At 36.5% G+C, this 13,316-nt stretch overlaps 1 protein-coding gene across 2 annotated transcripts in view; it reads left to right on the top strand.

Moving 5' to 3' along the window:
- The window catches only part of akap1b (A kinase (PRKA) anchor protein 1b), a 145,694-nt gene that overhangs the window by 31,777 nt on the left and 100,601 nt on the right, over positions 1–13,316 (top strand). Inside the window, exon 2 of one of the 2 annotated variants that reach the window (XM_051931225.1) lies at positions 9,564–9,657. The exons of the other annotated variant lie outside the window; for it this stretch is intronic. The gene's annotated coding sequence lies outside the window, so the exon portion shown is untranslated. The remainder of the gene's footprint in view (positions 1–9,563; positions 9,658–13,316) is intronic. 2 annotated transcript variants of the gene reach the window in all.

Genomic DNA, 13,316 nt, shown 5'->3' with positions numbered 1-13,316 from the left:
GAATAGTTTTTCTTGTCATTTGTTGCTGAGGACTAGGTAATGGGTGTATTCATTTACTTTGTTCATTTAATCTTTTTTTTTTTGTTAAATATTGATGTACTAGGGGGCTTCGCTCGCCAACCCCTGGTGTTGGGAAATTACAAAGAGCGTGATGTATGAATGAGATATAGCATAGTGTGAAGGTGTAGATGACGCAGATAGGAAGCAAACAATAAAGTGTTTGCCACAGTGTAAAGGTTTATTTGAAAATTTCTTTGTAAACAACATTAGTAGTAAAGATGGTGTCTTGTCCTCGAATGAGTTTTCCTTGGCATGGAGCATTTATGACCTTAACTTTAACGTCAGATGAACGTCGAAGTTGTGAGAAGGCCACATAAAGTTGTCCATGTACAAAAACGGGCTCAGATAGGTAGATGGCAACCTTGTGCATGGTTTGTCGTTGTGATTTGTTAATGGTCATGGCAAAGGCAGGTTTAATGGGGAATTGTTTCCGTTTAAGTGTAAAAGGTAATTCCAGGTCAGAACTTGTAAGGTCAATTTTAGGAATTAGAACAGTATTGTTAGCATGTGATCCTGTAAGAACTGTTGCTTGAATAACATTGTGTGTTATGGTGTAGACGACTAAACGTGTACCATTGCATAAACCCTGTTTAGTGTTAAGGTTTCTTAATAGCATGAGTGTTGTTCCGTTTTTAAGGCTAAGACTGTATTGTGGTAATCCGGCTGGGTTAATACTGTTCAAATATGCTAAGGGGAAATTAAGATGGTCATTGTCGTCATCAGAGTCAACTTTTTCAGAGCTTAGAAAGAGGTGTGACTCTCCAGGAAGTAATGAAATGACTTGGTTATTAATGTGATGAACAGTAATATTTTTTGGACATAATATACTTCGTTGTGTTAAAAGGGGCATTTGGTCTAATGAGACCGCTGTTCCAAATATCTCCGTAAGTAAGTCGTCGCAGATGAAGGGTTGAGGAATTGTAATAATATCTGGGTGAAGTCCATTTGTATTGGTGAGTGTACAATGTTCTAGTTGTAATAACCAATTGTTATATTCGGGATCTGGAAATCGCTTGTTTTGTACCAAGTGTATCTTTAGAAAGCAATGCCAATTGTTCGCGTAACATTTTTTGTTCCGCGGTTTTAGAAGCGCGCGGAGGTGAATTTTTTTTTTTGATGCGGGTTCGTGTTTGTGGTCCCGTTACTCGAGCCGTCTAGTTTTGTATCCGTGATCGTGAATTGATGACTTGTTTGATCTTTATCGTTAGGAATATGGATAAGTAATAAGTAGGATCGAACTCACTGTTAATATGCGGACTGTTCGTTTCTTCGTATCATCACCAATCAGGTCTCGCGCCTGTATATGTATTGTAGTTCGGTCTTGTGTTGTTTATATGACGTCGTCGCGTATTTTAAGGTGGACTGAATAATAGCTGAGCGCATGGCATATGGAGCAATAGGTAAGCACTGTCTAAAATCTACTCCTAATAAAAGTACCTTTCCTCCAAAGGGAATATTATTATTCATTAACGCAATGCCAATTGTCCGCGTATTTTAAGGTGGACTGAACAATAGCTGAGCGCATTGTAAGTGGAGTAATAGTTAAGCACTGTCTAAAATCTCCTCCTAATAAAAGTACCTTTCCCGCAAAGGGAATATTATTATTCATCAACGTTTGTAGAAGTTTATCAATGGTGTTGAGTAAGTGACTGGATGCCATTGTACATTCATCTATAATTAATAGTGTGGCAAGACGGATGTCACGTGCATTGTTACTGTGCATTGTCATAGTGGATACCGATGTTTCTGTGATTGGGACCGGTATTTGGAATAAGGAGTGACATGTGTTTTTGGAGCCGAGACATTTTTTCTTCTGCGGTTTCAGAAGCGCTTTGTAGGTGCAGACGTGATTTGTGCATATTTGCGTTCTTGATTTGTTTCAGGGTGCACTGTTCCAATGCGATGTAATATTTGTCCACATATGCGAAAGCAGTATGGGTCATTGCCTTTTGGTGACCTGATATTTACTCCGGTAGATGCAAAATCAAATGAACTATTGTAGGATGTAATGCAGTTCATAAAGTTTTTACTTTCAGGTACTTCATTAGTTAGAAGCTTCTGTAGATATGCAGGATATGAATGTAAAGGAGGCAGTGTAATTTGACTTTTTTGACAACAACGTGTAAATTCATTACTTGTATTGTCATTTTGTTTCTTCAGGGAAGTTAAGTGAATGACAATGATTGCAAATGACATTCATTAATCCCAATGAATTTTCATGAAAAGTGGACTTATTATTGAACGTGCTGTCAGCTAACTGGCGCAATCATTAGTGTGGTCGTGGGTCTGAATCGTCCTTTTTGTGTACGTTTCGCGTGCTATGTCCGTAGTCTGTCCCGTTTCGTGTCCAATGGGCTTTGTCTGGTGCTCACGGCTTGTTTTTTTTTGTGTGCTGGGGGCTTGTTGCCTGAGTTTTTATTTCTGTTAGTGGAGGGTGTGTTTGTGTGTCGTGGGGCTGAATCGTCCTTTTTGTGTGCGAACCGTTTCGTGTGCTATGTGTGCCTGCGTGAGACTCCTTTGTTTTTGGTGTCCTAGGGGCGCGTGGCCTCATTTCTTATTTCAGTTACTGGAGGGGGGCTTTGGGTGTCGTGGGTCTCAATCCTCTTCTTTGTGTGTGTCCCGTTTCGTGTGCAATGGCTTCGTGCGTTTATGTTGCATTCCATCCGGACGGTTTCCGTTGCTTGGAGGGGGGGGGGGGGGGTTTGTGGGGCGCCTGCGCAGTACGTCTTTTGTGGCCACGGCCCATGGCCGGATGTCCCTGCGTCCATCCGGTTTAGCATTCTCAGTTAGTAATATGGATATTTTCATAAATAGACCTGTTTTGACATTATCTCCAGTATATGTCTGGAGATGTAGATATGTAGATACAGAACCAGAGGGTACTGTATAAAATTCTCTGTAACAGTTGAACTGTAAATTATTAGTATAATTTGGGTTTTCTGATCAGATAACACCAAACATTTGTTATTGGATGCCATTCTCGGAAGTAGCATAGATCTGTGTTTCTGTGTTCAAAGCAAGTCTTACAATCTATTTTATTGAGCCTCTTGTTAAACCAATGCATCAGATATTATTTTCTTTTTTGATTAGGGCAGGAGAAAATCTTACTTTTTTTTTCCTTCAAAGCAATTCATTTAAATTAGAAGGTGAATAGTATTACAGTAGTCCCTCGCTATATCACACTTCGCCTTTCGCGGCTTCACTCTATCGCGGATTTTATATGTAAGCATATTTAAATATACATTGCTGATTTTTTGCTGGTTCGCGGATTTCTGCGGACAATGGGTCTTTTAATTTATGGTACATGCTTCCTCAGTTGGTTTGCCCAGTTGATTTCATACAAGGGACGCTATTGGCAGATGGCTGAGAAGCTACCCAACTTACTTTTCTCTCTCTCTCTCTCTCTTGCGCTGACTTTCTCTGATCCTGACGTAGGGGGATTAAGCAGGGGGGCTGTTCGCACACCTAGACGATACGGACGCTCGTCTAAAAATGCTGAAAGATTATCTTCATGTTGCCACCTTCTGTGCAGCTGCTTCCTGAAGCGACATGCTGCACGGTGCTTCGCATACTTAAAAGCTCGAAGGGCACGTATTGATTTTTGATCGTTTGTTTTTCTCTGTCTCTCTCTCTCTCTCTCTTTGTCTGCTCCTGACGGAGGGGGTGTGAGCTGCCGCCTTCAACAGCTTTGTGCCGCGGTGCTTCGCATACTTAAAAGCCAAACAGCCCTATTGATTTGTTTGCTTTCCTCTCTCTTTCTGATAGTCTCTGCTCCTGACGCGCACTCCTTTGAAGAGGAAGATATGTTTGCATTCTTTTAATTGTGAGACGGAACTGTCATCTCTGTCTTGTCATGGAGCACAGTTTAAACTTTTGAAAAAGGGACAAATTACTGTAAATGTTAAGTTTTTTTTTTTTAATACTTAAAATAGTTTAACACAAAATGTACTTTAAAGTGTTTTTAGATGAAAATTCTTAGAAGGTAATGGTTATGTAGTAGGAAAAGTGTTAGAACTGTCCATTTCACTGTTTTTTTGTTTTTTTTTTTCTGCAGATTGTGAATTTTCCTGTAACTTTCTAGATAAATCTTAGCTGATATGGTATAGTTGTTTAGTGTGGGCCTTCCCCTCCATAGGGTTTTTTGTGTGCTAGAGGACATATGCAGACGTAGCATTAAGGAGAAATCTAATTAGTGCAGGGTTAATGTGAAGGTAGATCCATGCCTTGTTAATTACAAGAGGAAACATTTTAGTACTTTAAATGGATTTGCTCACCTATATTGTCTTTTTTTTTTTTTTTTTTTTTACCCCGCAGAGATTTTTTTTTTTGGTTTTTTGGATGTGGAAAATTAACTTTTTGCTTCTGTCTGATTTACTTGTGAGATAAGATTACAACCTTTTTTTTCTTTTTCCTTTTCCTCCAATTTTTGTAGATGATTTCCTGTTTTGGTAGTAGCATTATAAATACAAATGTATTCTGATGCCCAGTACTGAAACAGCAGTAAGCTATGCGCAGTAATTATATCTTACTAATAACTTCCATTTTGAATTAGAATACTGATCAGTTTCTCATAGATCTTGAATTTAATTGAATTCTGTGCTTTCATTTGTGAGGTTTTTTTTTTCTTAATTTATAGCCAGCGTGATGTATGTCTTCTAATCATGGTAAATAGATGTACCGTAATTGATTAGTTTATATGACAGCTGCTAAATTTTGTTCATTTTCTGAATTTATTTAGTCCAGGGGTGCCCAATACGTCGATTGCGATCAACCAGTAGATTGGAAAGGTAGTGCAGGTAGATCACGTTGCATTCAAAAAAAATTTTTTTTTAAACTTTTATCATATATCCTCCCTATGGCATTTGCCACTTGATTGACATACAGGGCAGCCAGTCTGAGATCTCTTTTCTTCTAACACATTGGTCATTCTGCACGCACGATTAAACGCGCAAGCTACTACGAAACTCCGGCTATCTAAGTGATCTAGTTAGCCTTCCAATTTATATCGACTAAAGAAGGGATTTAAAAAAAAAAAAAAAAAAGTTGTTGGGATAGGGGCAAAGGTATGGGCTGGATGTGGAATTGGAAGAGGATTTTTTTTTTTCTCATAATGTCACAATTGAAGTGCGTTTGTCTGAATTGTCAGTCTATCATTGCTATTCCAAAGAAGGAAAATGTGGAAAGGCACTTTCGAACTGTTCATAAAAACTATGAAACTGACTTCCTTTCCGAAAAGTGATCTGAGAGAGAGAAAGGAGAGGGAACTAAAATCGCAGTTAATCGGACAGCTGTCATTTTTCACTCAGCTGAATTCAAAAGCAAAGGCAGACACACCGAAGCATCGTTCCAGGTGAGTCGCTCGATCATTAACCATAAGAAATCCTTCCAAAATGGAGGGATGGTAAAAGAGGCCTTCGTTGAGGCAGATGACTAGAGAGAAATTCCTGCTGATTTCGAGACCCCTGGACGGAGAAAAAGGAGTTTCTCCTTGTCATTAAACATGCAGAATACAAGCAACTTAACGATCAATGGCTGCTAGTATTTTTTTCCCGATCTGACCAATATGTTGAATGAGCTTAATTTACAGCTGCAAGGAAAAGACAAAACCATGGTCAATATGATTAGCTCAGTTAATACTTTCAAACTTCTGCCCTCAAAGCTGCAGCGCCTTGATTTGGGGAACATCCAAAACGTTGCGTCAGAGCTGGAGACGCAATGGAAGGCGTATGTGCAACTTCATTGCATACACTACACAGAGCAGATTGAAAATCGTCTGTCAGACTTTGACAGACGGTTTCAAGACTCGGCTTTACTTGAGCCGGTCGCTACATTTAAGTGCTATCCATTTAGGGAAGATGTTGAGGGTGATTCACCCGCATCAAAAATTGCAACACTGTTTCACCTACAACTCTTCTACAGTGGAGGATGAGATTTTGACACTACAGGATGACATTCAGCTGAAGTATGGGGTTCATGGACAGTTTTGGAACTTACTCACAGAGGAAAAGTACCCAGACATGAAGAAATGTGCTACCTCCTTGACTGCATTATTCTGACTTATTTATGCGAGTCAGCCTTTTCCCACATGAGGATTATTAAAACCAAATACTGTAGTGACCATAAATGTATTGAATTATTATTGTGCCATAAGGGTTATGCAAAGTACAACAACATATATTTTATGTATAAAGTATACTCAGTGTGTGTGTGTGTGTGTGTGTGTGTGTGTGTGTGTGTGTGTATGTGTGTGTGTGTGTATATATATATATATATATATATATATATAATATTAAAAAATAGCATTTTTAGTAGGTAGATCGACCTGGTCATTTTAAAAGTAGCTCACAAGCCGAAAAAGTGTGGGCACCCCTGGTTTAGTCATTTTAAACATGGAAATTATAGTGCTTTGTGCATCATCTTTTACCATATATATTATTCTAAATTTGAGGCCCATAGGTGATCCCGTGTTCAGCAGTTTGTCTAAACCACATTTTTCTGTGATAATCAGTGCGGAGCTGCTGTAGCATTAAAACTGACCAAGTAAAACATCACTCCTAGCTTGTCTTGGAGGCGAAGATGCCATTTCCTCCTCTACTGTTCTCTTCCTTCCTTTTTGCTTCTTTTGAAGCAATGCCTAAACCTGCAGTAGCTAAAATTGAGTTTTAAGCTTGCTAACCATGACTTACTTGGACCCTCGCCAAACTTTCCTTCTTCAGTTCACAACTCTGCATGCCCCACACCTCTTTTTTCCTGTCTAAGACACCTCCCTTGCACTTGTCCGTCCACCCAATTGGCCAGTACCACTCTTTGTGTACTCCATACATCGCCTCTGCTGGCGGCCTTCATTTGTATAAGTCTGCAAGCCCATACAGCCGTCTGGCACTCTGTCTTGCCTGGCTTCATCACAGCACTAAGCTGAGAAAAGGATGCAGCCATCTAGCATAGCCTATTTGCTATAATAACATTATTGAGAAGTACCGATTATTTATTTTTATTTTTTTCTACTATTTACCAAATTTCAATCAAAATTGTCAAAACATTTTTTAGAAATTGGGAAATTGTTTTTCTGTTTTTACTCATAAATATTGAAATAACATTAATGATCTTTTTTTAGTGAGTATATACTTTCCTAGATGTACAATCCTGCAAAATTTTGAGTTTTTAAATAAAATGGGAAAAGTGCTTTTATTAATGAGTGAGTGAGTCACTCAACTTTGCATTTTTTGTGATCTAAATTTTTTGTTAAGTACAATAAACACAAACTTTCTAGGAACTAGGAACGTTAGAAAAAGAACCAATTATAACCAATAATACCACCACCCCCTTTCCATAATTGCCTTTTAAAAAAGGGATCCATATCAAAATAAAAAAAATTAAATCTTGGATTTTATATGCATATGTATCTGTGTATCTATATATTATAAAATGTGTTCAGAAACAATTTTGGCATTACGTGCTTTCCACATGGAGAGCTTGTTTAGAAAAACAAGTCAGCTTCCATTTTTCTGGACAGTCACATTAATGATATACTGTATCTTAAACCAACAGACTAAGGAAAAAGCCCTTCATATTGTAACTGTTGTACAGCACTTAAGCTAAAATTATTCAAGACAAAGTATAATTTTTTTAAAATTTTTATTAAAGCATGAGCTGTTGCCTTTAAGAACAGTATGCATGGCTAAGCATATTATAGTGTGCCAAGCTATAATTAAGGTGGAAAGAAAAATAAAGATGCATATAAAGTATACCAACACAAATTAATAAATAAAGTTCTGCTTTAAGCTCATCAAAATTTATTGGTTAATCACCCATGGAGTCTGACTTAAACAGACGTATCTGTGATAAGTGCTTCAAACTTTGTGCTCTACAGAGAAAGCTGTACCTCTTCTTTAATGTACATTTCAGGGAATGCTTTAATTTTTTGATCAAGCAGTTCTTACTGAGGGTTAAATCAATGGATCATGTCTTTCAGTGAGGCCTTTTCTGCTAAGTAAAATAGAGGCATACCTTGAGTTTAAAAGCAGATAACGGCATTGGTGCAAGCATTTGTATTTAGATGATTTGTAAATTGAAGCTCTCTCTGGCACACCATGTGAGGTAGAGGGATCCTCTGTACTTTAAATCTTTGTGCTGATATGCTGTTGAACTTTACTGTGCATGCTGTAAGGTCATCAGCTGTTAGTAAGTCTGTTGTATTGTTTTTCTCAACTCTGCTTTTTTGCATGGTTGACGAATGGAAGTACTGGGATCAGCAGCCTCACTGTATTCTTTCAGTTTAAAAACCAAATAAAAAGTGAAATAATGCCAAACAGGTACAGATGCAATTTGTTGGACATAAGATATTCTCTTGCTTTCGAATGCACATGGCAGCGTACTCTAGTGTCGTAACAATATTTTTTTTAGTTTCCCAGCAATCCTTGCAGAATCAGAATTGCATCTGTTGTTACTAAACCGCCTAAACATATTTATAAGGTCATGCTCTTTTTGTTTTAAAAATAAATATAAAGCCTAAAATCCAGCTATATGCATATAGAACAAAATTATCAATATGAATGTAAAATGTCAGATTGTTGGATGATATGGAATTTCATTGCAACCCTAAAAGCAAGTCACATTTCATATTAGAGTCTCTTTTCACATAGGGTCTTTTTTAATTACTGTTGCTGCATTTGTTCTTTTAATTTAGTCCCTTTAAAGTTACTTATTTTTTCTTGCTCTGTTTTTATTTTGGTTCACCTCAGTTACATAAAACTAATTTTATTTTTGAAGCTTGTAAAGCATTTTGAAGCTAGTTACTGTGTCAAGAAAAATGTTCCAGTTTCATTAGTACTTCATACACCCGAGTATGTTATGTTGCTTAAAGATATAACTTTTTTTTGTAGTGGACTAATGTCCATCCATCTATTTTCTAACCTTCTTGTTCTCATAATATTTGTGGGACACCAGTCCCTGTTTTGGCACCATTAGGTGCAGGGTGCTAATTAACCTTAGGTGCATTGTCAGTTCACGGCAAATGTTCACATTAACACAAAAATGTTCATACTAAATGTCCTGTTTGCTTTCTATCAGTTATTCTTGCCTTCTTGTTTTTATGATGTGAGAAGGAAACAACCAGAATACCTAGAGGTAAAAATGGACACATGAAGATTCCCCACAGGTGCTGACAGATTAAAACCTAGGACTCTGAAGCTTACTAGCAACCTCTGCAATGTGCCACTCTACATAGTCCTTGTGTTTTTGTAACAATAGATTTATTTAGAGATTTATACTAACAAAGCAAGGTATGCATATTAAATAAGAGATTTTTGACAAATTAGTACACTTTTAAGGCCTTTGCACAAGATTCATCACAAATTTGCAGTAACTTATTTTGTGGCCAATTCTGAAAGGCAGCTGTTTGTACCAGAAGCTGAGTATACAAGTGTTCTCAATGGAAAAAAAATATTAATTAGCTTTATTAGTGTTAAGGCAGAAAAGTGATTGGTTTTAAAAATCTCTTGCAGCCTGTTCAGACAGAAAATAATGTAATAAAGGAACTTGATGAACAAAAAAGACATTATCAGCTGAAAATGACAGATCCAGCTTCACTAGATTAAGGTAGCTATTGATATTTTATGTGTGTCTACATAACTTTGTTCTTGAGTTTAATTCTACAGTATTTAATTTTAATCTTATTTTGGTTAATTTGCCTGTAGTAAACACATTTGTTTTCATTGTTATCCCATAGTCTCCCTAACTTAAAAACGAACTCGCTGTAGTGTTTTTTTTTTTTTATGTCAGTTTAATTAAAACATTTCTGCCGTTTTGAAACATTTAAACCAGTTTTACCATTTTATTAATAAGACTATAATATAAAGGGAGAGTAGGTTCACTTTTATTTGCCATCATTGAAGCTAGAATTTTGAGATTGGATTGCAAGAATTTCTTTTTAATTAGAAAATCCTAATTCTCTTGAAAAAAAAAAATTGTTAGAACTAAATAGAACTCTTTACAATACAGATATTAGAGTTCAATAAGACATTGTAATATTTTATTCTGAGCAGATTTTTTTAGAGCAAGAAAAAGATTAAGAGAATCACTCAGATGCTGAAATATCCAAGCAAGAAGCAATTGTACAACATCTTCCAATTAACTGAGCACAGGTTTGATAACTGCTTGTCAGATTCCAACTTTTGAAAAATTATTTCTTATAAAGTAAAACAATTTTCCTTAATTAAAAGGTGTATGTGTTGGAATTCTTATACTGTAGCTGAAACAGGTAAGACCACTTGCTGGCAGAGTAGTATAGGTTATCACAATAGTTTATTAAATAATAATTTTCCCTTGGGTGTTACTCCAAATAGAGCTGTTAAAGGATTATGGATTATTGTGATCAACATGCATGTAATCATTAATCGTCAGTAAAAAGATGCAGTTGGTGCCACTAATTATGATATCTCTCATAATTTGTAATGCGTGAGCTTAGTGCTGGGCGGTATACCGGTTCATACCGAAAACCGTTTTTTATTTTTTTTATGATATGGATTTTTCTTATAAAGCAACACCGGTTTAAATTGCCTAAGCGACGTTTGGAACGTGGCGCAGCAGGAAACTGTTTGAGTGGGGACCTTTTTCACTGCTACACCGCTAAACACAGATTTGTTGCACTAGGGCTCTTTTTCACTGCTACACCACCAAATAGTGGGCGGTAGCATAGGTATTCTGCGCGGTGAAAATGGACAGAGAGCATTCTGCAACTGGACTAAAAGTAAAGTTGAACATGTGATGAACAGAAGAACTTTTGCCGAAAAAAAGGAGTCACATCCGTCGCCTGGAGATACTTTAATTTTAAAAGGTCAGATGTGTAAATACTGTTTCCTATACTACTGGATAATACTGCAAGCCAAGTTGTACTTGTTTTTGTACTTGCTAGTGTATGTTTTGCTTGTATTCATTCTGCGATGTGCTATCGACTCGTTCAGAGATGGGTGCAACTCTGAATGGATGGCATAATTAAACATGTATAACAAAGATATTTTTAAAGTTCTGAACACTCCGTCGGCTAAGTTAATAACTAGTTTTAATTTCACAAAGACGTTTATCGTGTGGTGATTGGTAATTATCGTGTGGTTTTGGTAGAGAGCAGGAATATCATGAAGTGAATGGATTCTGTGCGGTGATTGCTGCAGGCGCCTGCTCTTAGTGCGGAGGAAGTCAGTTTAAGAAGCGTAGTGATTAACGACTGGGTCGGGGAACACTTAATACAAAGTATTTGATGTGCTGCATTAAATTGTGACGGGGTTTGAGAAAATCTAGTAAATTAAACATTGATTTTAGGATGAAGTTTAGTTTACAACATTCTACTTTAATTCTAAAATAAACTGAGAATAAAGTGGAAATGTCGACTTTAATCTTGACATAGTCAACATGTCGAATTTATTCTCAACATATAGTTTGTTTTTTTCTTCCGTGTCCATATTTTTTTTTCTTCACAGTGGCCCTAATGCGCTTCCATAGAGCTATACCACAAACAGCATTATAAATGCAAGTTGCAGTTTTTATTATTTATGTATATAGCTTAGCTTTAAGCAAGGTCCATATTAATGCAGTTTGCCTAAATGATGGTACAGTTGGTAAGATGTCATGACATTGTCATCACCAAGATTGCACTTGTTTTATTTTATTTTAATTTGGTGAATACTGTGTAATGCACCTGGGCTTGAAGCCTTGACGTAATGGTGCAACTATCAGTAATACTATTATGTATTTTATTGTTATTATTTATTAGTTTAAATATTATGCAGTTTAATGATGGTAAAATTGTTTAAAAAGTCACTTTAACGTGTCAGTGGACAGAGATTGTTAACATTAACAGAAAGTGTAGTTGGTTTACAAAAAATATTTACTATTTATTCCTTTTCTAAGACTTGTTCAGTGCAATCCAACTTTTGACAAACACCTCTGGATATTTTACTAAGTCTAAATGCCTCTTTGGATGGTTGAAAATATGTTGTCAAAATCATAGTTTAAGCTTTTGCAAAATTTGTTCAATTAAAGGTTCTATATTTTGACTGCATCTGTCATGCAATGTGATTCCTTCTCTTTAGTGCCACCCCCTTGAAAACTATCACTTTATGGGGCCATGCAAACCTGGATTAATACTTGTGTGCACATTAAAATGTCTTTTTGTACGATGTACAATTCTCATAACAGTCTAATAGGTTATTCTTAGCCAGTCAACCACATTTTCCACTACAATTACTGCAGTAAACATCCACTCATGCATGGGGAAAAAAATACCGTCTAATACCATGAAATCGGCAGAATTTAGAAAAATACCGTGATATAGAATTTTGGTCATACCACCCACCTCTACTTGAGCTCTGTTGTGTAGTTTGCACTGCAGTAAGACATTCAGTATTAATTTTGTCCAGCCACTGACTAGATACTTTATACACTTTGGTGATTGTTGAATTAATTTGATTATTAGGAAAAGCTGGTTGCATAATGAATAGCAAGTATAAACTCTTCAGTATTATGAAAAATGTATTAACAGAGAGACAATTATGCTTCAGATAAGATTATAGTAACATGTACATCTCGTTGTCATTACTTTTTGTATAGGGATTTCAGGGCCTTTTAATTTGCTTGGAATTAATGTTTTACAATAACAAAATCAAGAGTATGCCTTATGAAAAGGATTTAGGATTGTAATAGACTCAGTACTATCAACGGACACTGTGTTGAGAAGCCATTAAGAAGGCTTACAGAGTGTTAGGTTGTATAGCACTATATGTAGGGTACAAGTCCAAAGAGGTTGTGCCCAAGCTTTATAATGCACTTGTTTGTGTGTGGTTGTGGTCTCCATGCTATTAAAAGGACATAGCAATGCTGGAAAAAGTTTTGAGCACTGTATTCAGGACTTGAAGAACATTAAATTTATTTTTTTATTCTTAGCAGAAGGCAGTTTAGTTTAAAATAAATAGGTGATTAATTACCTTGCATTAAGTAAGTTTTACACATGAACAGAAATCGTCAAAAGTGCTGCATTTGTAGTGGTGTTGCAGCCCTATGTGTTCATTTAATACAGAATATTTTCTTAATGATTTCAGTGGGAAAGCTGTTTTTTCAATCCAGTCTTAAACAGAGTACAAATAACTACTGGTCCCAAAGTTTCTCAAAAATCCTGCTAGTTGTTTTAGTGGCTGTTCTTACTGTAGTCAAAATTCACAGTGAAACTGAACTAGAAGAGCGAGCCGGGGCAGTGGGTGTGAAAT

The sequence above is a fragment of the Erpetoichthys calabaricus genome, chromosome 8 (assembly GCF_900747795.2).
Source record: "Erpetoichthys calabaricus chromosome 8, fErpCal1.3, whole genome shotgun sequence".
Lineage (NCBI taxonomy): Eukaryota > Metazoa > Chordata > Cladistia > Polypteriformes > Polypteridae > Erpetoichthys > Erpetoichthys calabaricus.
The sequence above is the reverse complement of the archived record's forward strand: the minus strand, read 5'-3'. Positions and strand labels throughout refer to the sequence as shown.